This window comes from Gossypium arboreum, chromosome 3, assembly GCF_025698485.1.
Source record: "Gossypium arboreum isolate Shixiya-1 chromosome 3, ASM2569848v2, whole genome shotgun sequence".
In the NCBI taxonomy this organism is placed as follows: domain Eukaryota; kingdom Viridiplantae; phylum Streptophyta; class Magnoliopsida; order Malvales; family Malvaceae; genus Gossypium; species Gossypium arboreum.
The window spans coordinates 101255595-101263472 of NC_069072.1; positions in this window are offsets into that span (position 1 = coordinate 101255595).

Genomic DNA, 7878 nt, shown 5'->3' on the forward strand with positions numbered 1-7878 from the left:
AGAAAGGACCTAGTAGAAAACTTTGAAAGTATGATGGGGAAATGTATGATGACTAATTAAAGCATGCATGCAAAACAATGGCCTTGCATGTCAAATACCCTCTTTTACAAGTGATGGCCGGCCATGACAAGGGAGTATGGGCTAAACATGTCATGAAACATGTTTTGTTGGTGCATTAGGGAAACAATAAACAAATAAGCATGGGTAGTAAAGAAAAAAAAAATGTGTGTGTGAGTGAAACCCCCATTGTCGTACATGGAAGAAAAGAAAAGAAAAAATTTTGCTCATCCATTTCATTCTCTCTTGACCGAAAATACTAGAGGGAAGGGAGGAATTTTGCTTCATGCTTGGGTTGGAAGAGGATTAGGAAGAGGTTTGGCTATATTTGCATCAAGATTAAGGTATGTTTGATGTTGTGCCATGAGATTCATGCATGTTTTTGGTTGTTAACTTGATGTTCTTATTAGCCCATGGTTCAAATCTTTGTTATATCATGGGGATGGTATTTGGCCAAGGTGGATTTTGAGTTAATGCCATTGCATGCTAAATATGAAGCTTGATGATGATACATGTGATGGTGGATTGAGGACTCTTAGATTTTCTTTGAGCATTTTTGAATGATATACTAAGTTCTTTGTGTAATCATGACCAAAATTATGGTGTTGTGATGTATTCGCCATGGTGCATCCCCAAGTGTGATTTATGCTCTTTGCATGGAGAGTAAGATTTGTGTTTCAAATCATGTTCATGTTTAGTTACAATCAACTTGAGATTCGGCTCTAGCATACATATATGTATATATGTTTGAGCATGATGTATTGGTATGACGTATATACTATCTTAAGGTATATACTTACTTATGATGATGTTTTGGTTATGAAGGAAATGATAGATGTGTATTGAGTTACAATATGGAAAGGTATTAGTTAGTAAAATGTATGCTGTTTTGTGTGGTAATAAGTGCATAAATGGCCTCAACATGGACATGCATATTCGGCCACATGAAGGGAAATTGGTGAGCATGTATTCGATTAGAGGCAACCATATTGAAGCCTTATCTTGGCTTAGATTGTTGACTAAATGGGTAATAAGTGAGGACGGTTGCCGAATATACAAACATACATATGCATGTGTAATTGAATTATGAATGTTTAGCGAGATGGTTAAACTAGTTGATTTATTGATTAAGCTCAAGGAGTTAAAGAAGGAGAATCAAGCAAGGGAAAGGCGAAGGTCATCGAGTAGCCGACTTGGACTATTTTTACCCAACACAAGGTAAGTCATTAAGCATATATTAGATATTGCTTAAATGATTGTAATATCTATGCAATTGTGTTTAATGAGATGAAATATATACAAATGTATGTGTATGAAAAGATGATAATGATTGAACGTAAAAGAGATAGTGAAATGTGTAGGAAGTTTGCTTCGGCACTAAGTGTGCGTGAAATAGATGTGTACGGTGATGAGATTGGCACTGAGTGTGCGAGCTTGTAATGTACGACACTAAGTGTGCGAGTTTGGACTATATGGCACTATGTGTGCAGGCTTGAATCATATGGCACTAAGTGTGCGTGATTGAGTATTAAGCACTATGTGTGCGAACTCTACACATATCTCCGATTGAACATTTATATGGAGGCGTGACTTTATCGAGATGAGTATGGACAGCGGAAAGAGTAAGTACCTTGAGTTCATGGCTAATAGATGCTAAGTTCATGCTCGGGGTGGAGTTAGTAAGATTTAAATCTATGTGATGATTTCAATTGCATTCCCGTAAATAAGGTATCGTGGAATAGATGAAAGTTCATTTGATTGCATGATTGTTGCGGAAATGAAATGATGTATGGAAATTGCTTCAAATATCCTATTGAACAGTATATGAAATGTAAATGTATGACTTGGTATGAGATTGATCCGAAGATCTAAGGAACTATGGTATAGTTCGGTATGGTGGAACATTTGGCCTTGTTTCATTATTTCATTTTATGATAATTGTATTAATGGATGGTTGTGGAATGCTTATGACTTCTTGAGTTATAAACTCACTCGGTGTTTTCTTGTCACCCATTTTAGGTTCCTTGGGCTCGTCTCCTTTTGGGTGTTCAGAATCACAACGAAGTCATCACACCGTGAGCAATTTTTGGTATTGTCTTCTTAGTCGACTTAGGAGAACATTTGGCATGTATGAGCTATTTTGTTTTGTTAAATTTTGGTTGTAAACTTTAAGCCATGTGAAAATGGCCTATGTGGTCGTTTGAGTGGGATGCTAGAATCTATAGCCACGAGTCTTAGAAACCTTAATTTTGATAAGGTGGCCATAATTTGTGTCACGTATGATGGATGAGTAGTAAGGCTAAGGAAGGATTCATGAAATTGGCATAGTCTACTGCAGTAACTGTTGCGGACAGCAGTAGTGATATGAGATCGAAAAATCACTAAAAATAGTAGAAGTGGAATTAATAGCTAAAAAAATTACGTACTCGAATCTTGATGGGTCTATTTTCATATGGATGAAACAAAATGACTATATGAGCTGTATTTTAAGAGATATTAAAGTTCTCGTGAAACAGGGCCAGAACGGTTTCTGGATCCCCTATTCCGACTTTGGAAAATCATTGTAAATTAACCAGAGATAATTAGGAGTCATTCCATATATGTGTAGATTCCTCTCTGAGTCTAGTTTCTATAGAAACAAACTGCATCAGTATTGAAGCCCTGTACAGGGAGATATCCAATTCGTAACGCACAAAGGTCAGTGTAGTCGATCCCTGCAACAGGGGAGACTTTAACTAATAAACTGTACTAATTGGCTCCACCAAAAATTCTAGAAAAAAAGTTGTAGATGGAAATATGAGTCTAGTTTCAGGGAAAAATTACGAAACTGATTTTCGAGTTGTAAAACTCAAGATATGATTTTTGAAGCGACTAGTACACAGATTGGCAGCTTGTCTGGGAAATTCTCAATAAGTGGTTTGAAGTCTGTTAACACCTCGTGTTCGACTCCGGCGACGGTCTCGGGTTCGGGGTGTTACATAACTTTCTTGGGGCATGTTGTCTCTGCTGTAGGGATCAAGGTGGACCCTCGAAATATTGAAGCGATTCTGGAATGGAAGCCACTAAGGTCAGTGTCGAATATTTGAAGTTTTCTGGGTTTAGCTGGGTACTATAGAAGGTTTGTGGAAGGATTTTCTGTGATGGCAGTGCCTTTGACAAAGCTTATAAGGAAGGGAGTACCGTTTGTTTGGACTGAGAAACAACAGGAATCTTTTGAGAAGCTGAAGAAAGTTCTGACTGAGGCACCTGTACTGATTCAGCCGGAGTCTGAAAAAGATTTTACCGTATGCAGTGATGCATCACATGTAGGGTTGGGCTGTGTGCTGATGCAAGAGGGTAAAGTTGTAATATCCTGAATTAAGGCCTAATCGGAATAGTGGTTTCGTGACCACAAATATGAGATAGAAATAATTATTTTATGATTATTTTGAGGTCTATGATATGATTGCATGATTGTGTGAAAATTTCGTGAAGAAATTCTATGCATAAAGTGCTTAATTTGAAGTTAAGGACTAAATTGAATAAGTTGCAAAACTTGCATTCTAGAAGTTTCTAGTATGAAATTTTTTTGAAATATTAATTAGGAGGTCTTAAATAGAAATTTGACCAATTTCAAAGTTTATGGACAAATATTGGACATGAATGGAATTTTTGGAAAGTTTAGTAGTAGGGGCATTTTGGTCATTTAGGGGTAAAATGAATTAAAATATAGAATTAAAAGCCAATTTTGCTCATCTTCTTCACCATGGACGTGTATACCAAGGGAGACTCCATGGCTAGGGTTTCCAAGCTTCCAAGCTCGATTATGAAGGAAATCGAGATTTAGGCTTAAATCGGGAAAATACAAGGTTGTGGACTAAAATGGTAAATTGCTATTTCTGGATCGAGGTAAGTTTGTATGATAATAATAAGGCAATGTTATGTTTGAATTATATTTCTTACTATTATTGCATATATTTTATGATTTAATAAATTGGAAAAGTTGATGGAATGGTGTTTATGATGTGGAAATATGACATGAAAGAATGTTACATGAAATGCAAGAAAATGAAGATACATGACAAGTGATATATGAAATATGTGATATATGTTATGTAAATTCTTAAAAGCTGATTTGATATTTGAGTTGTGTCTTATTATACTATGAATGGACAATTGGTACTATGGATAGTGAGATCGACACTTCGAGTAAATTCGTACATAAATAATCTATCGATTCTTTTTTATGTTATTATATTTTGATATCATATGAAATGTGGCTGCCTATCAAATGATTATTTGATGTAAATTATGAATTTAATTTGATTACGGATAATTTAGTAAAATGTTGAAAAGTAAGGAATTTCCCGATTGAACATTCGGAATAAAAACGATACGAATGATCTATTGTGAGGTCGCATGTGTAGTACTAAGTGCAGGCTACTATGCGTACCCGAAAACTATGATCACGTGTGTAGTACTAAGTGCAGGCTACTACGTGTATTAGATGGTGAGGTCACGTGTGTAGTACTAAGTGCAGGCTACTACGTGTACCAGACTGTTGGTCGCATGTGTAGTACTAAGTGCAAGCTACTATGCGTACCAAATAGCTTCGACTACAAGTGTGGAAATGGGAAAATGTGCAGGCAATTGTGTATCTGTTATTATTCCGATGAGTGCAACGGGAAATCGATTAAATGAAAATACATGTGAAAGTGATTATGTGATGAACAAGTGCAAGTATATGTTTATTTGAATTTATGAGCAATATGCTCAATATTTGAGCGAACCTCGATAAAATGGAATGGATTAAGTGAAATTGTGTAAAAGTGAACTTTAGTAGTAAAAAACAAGTATTAGGCAATGACAGTTCTTGACTTTGAAAATTCACCAAAATTGTGTAAGTTGAATTAAATTTAAAAAAAATTATGGAAATAAATATTAATAAGTCTATTTTCACATGAAAGAAACAGGGAAAGCAAAAGAATTCTATAATGTGTGATATTTGAATTCTTGTGAAACAGGGATAAAAGTTATTGAGAGTCATACCTTACATGCATGGATTCCTTATTGAATCTAATTTTAAGGAAACAAATTTAATGGTCGTTGGACTTATGTATAGGAGAAATTCAGTTAAGTAGTGCACGTGGGTCGAGTAGTCATACCACAAGCAGGGAGACTTTAACTAATAAACTGTACTAAATGGCCCAATAAAAATTCTAGAAAAAATTAGTAAGTAGACATATGAGTCTAGTTTCACATAAAATTCTGAATTGGATTTTGAATTTTGTAACTTGAGATATGATTTTTTAACACGGGACTCGAAGCACACATCTGAATATATTTGTAATTGTACAATTATAGTGTTTTATCTTGAAAAGCATGGTAGTAATTGCTTATTATTTTCATATGAACTTACTAAGCATAAAGCTTGCCCATCCTCTCCATTTCTTTAGTATTGGCAGGTCGGCTCAGGGTTGGAGATCGTCGGAGGCAAAATCACACTATCAAACTATCATTTTTGAGAAAATTAATTCAAATTTAGAAATATCAAGTGAGTGGCATGTATAGGAAGTTGGTGCGTGATATGTATTTTATTATGATTTTGACCATACGTGTCGACCGCATTGAGTTATCGTATAAAATCATGAGATGTGGTCGTTATCCATTATGGTTTATAAGTTTAATTAATCGTGCCATGTCCTATGTTTTGATGTAATGATATAGTTAGTTTTGTTTGTTATGCATGTGTTCGAAAAGTTTTGAATTAAATGAAATTTTATGGCTCGGTTTTCGTCTGTGTATTGTTAAGTCTGGTAATGCCTCATACTCTGTTCCGGCCTTGGATATGGGTAAGGGGTGTTACAAAAGTGGTTGCTTATGCATCGCGACAGCTTAAACCACATGAAGTTAACTATCCTACTCATGATCTGGAGTTGGCAGCGGTAATCTTTGCGCTTAAGATTTGGAGACAGTACCTGTACGGGGAAAGGTGTATTATATACACAGATCATAAGAGTCTTAAGTACTTGATGACTCAGAAGGAGCTGAACCTTAGGCAGCGGAGATGGATAGAGTTGCTTAAGGATTATGACTGCGCGATTGAGTATCACCAGGCAAAGCTAATGTGGTGGTTGATGCCCTAAGTCGTAGAACTGTATCTGATCTGATAGCCATGTTTGCTCGTTTGAGTCTGTATGACGACGGTAGTCTGTTAGCAGAACTGTAGGTTAGGCTGACCTGGGTGGATGAGATTAAGGAAAAACAATCGAGGGATGAGTCCCTGGTTTCTCGATTCCGGCAGGTTAAGAATGGGGGTACTTCTGAGTTCGGACTGAACAGTGAGAGAGTTCTGTATTACCGAGGTAGAGTTTGTATATCGAAGGACTCTGACTTGGGGCAAGCAATTCTGAAAGAAGATCATGGAGGTCTGTGTGCTATGCATCCTGGAGGGAGCAAAATGTATCGCAACTTAAAGTTGTATTGGTGGCTTGGATTGAAGCGAGAGGTAACAGAAGTTGTGGGAAAATGTTTGACTTGTCAGCAAGTGAAAGCTGAACATCAATTACCTTCCGGACTTTTGCAGCCAGTGAAAGTACCACTTTGGAAGTGGGAGAGGGTAATCATGGATTTTGTGAGTGGGTTACCCTTGACACCGTCGAAGAAGGACTCGATTTGGGTAATTGTGGATAGGTTGACCAAATCTGCTCATTTCATACCTGTCTGCACTGATTATTCACTTCAAAAGTTAGGCAAATTGTATGTGACGGAAATAGTGCGACTTCACGGAGTGCCAGTTTCGATTATTTCTGATCAAGATCCTAGATTCACATCTCGATTTTGGCAAAAGCGTTGGGTACGCGGTTGAACTTTAGTACAGCCTTTCATCCTCATACTGATGGTCAGTCGGAAAGGGTTATTCAGATTCTAGAAGACATGTTGAGGGGATGCGTTATTGACTTCCGAGGCAGTTGGGAAGATTACTTACCGTTGGCAGAGTTTGCATACAACAACAGTTATCAGGCAAGTATTCGAATGGCTCCTTGTGAGGCACTGTATGGGCGAAGATGTTGTACACCTAGTTGTTGGACCGAGTTGGGTGAACGACAGGTTCTTGGACCTGAGTTGGTGGCAGATACTGAGGATAAGGTCAAGTTGATTAGAGACCGTTGAAGGAAGCATCTGATAGACAAAAGTCATATGCAGATTTGAAGCGCAAGGAAATTGAGTACTTTGTGGGTAATATGGTCTTCTTGAAGGTTTCACCTTAGAAAAAAATATTAAGGTTTGGGAGGAAAGGCAAGTTAAGTCCACGGTTCATTGGGCCTTATTAGATTCTTAAGCGAGTGGGTCCAGTGGCTTATCAGTTGGAGCTACCTCCAGAGTTGGATAGGATTCATGATGTCTTTCACATCTCCATGTTAAGGCGGTATCGTTCTGACCCTACTCATGTTGTGCTGGTTGCAGAGATCGAGGTCCAAACAGACTTGACTTTTGAGGAAGAGCCTGTGCAGATTTTGGATCGAGATGTTAAGATTTTGAGGAGGAAATCAGTTCCGCTAGTAAAGGTGCTGTGGCGTAATCATGGCAGAGAGGAAGCTACTTGGGAGCCAGAAGTGGCGATGCGTCAACAATATCCTCATCTCTTTGATTCATGTAAAATTTTGAGGACGAAATTTCTTTAAGGAGTGTAGAGTTCTAACGCCCCAATTTTTTAGTTTTCTGTGTTTCTGTGATTTTTAAAATTTGTGTGTGTTCTGGTTGGTTAATATATATATTTTAGTAGGTTAGTGGGCCTTTGGAAGGCCCAAACTTAAGTTAAATCTGTGGTAGTCTTCGAAA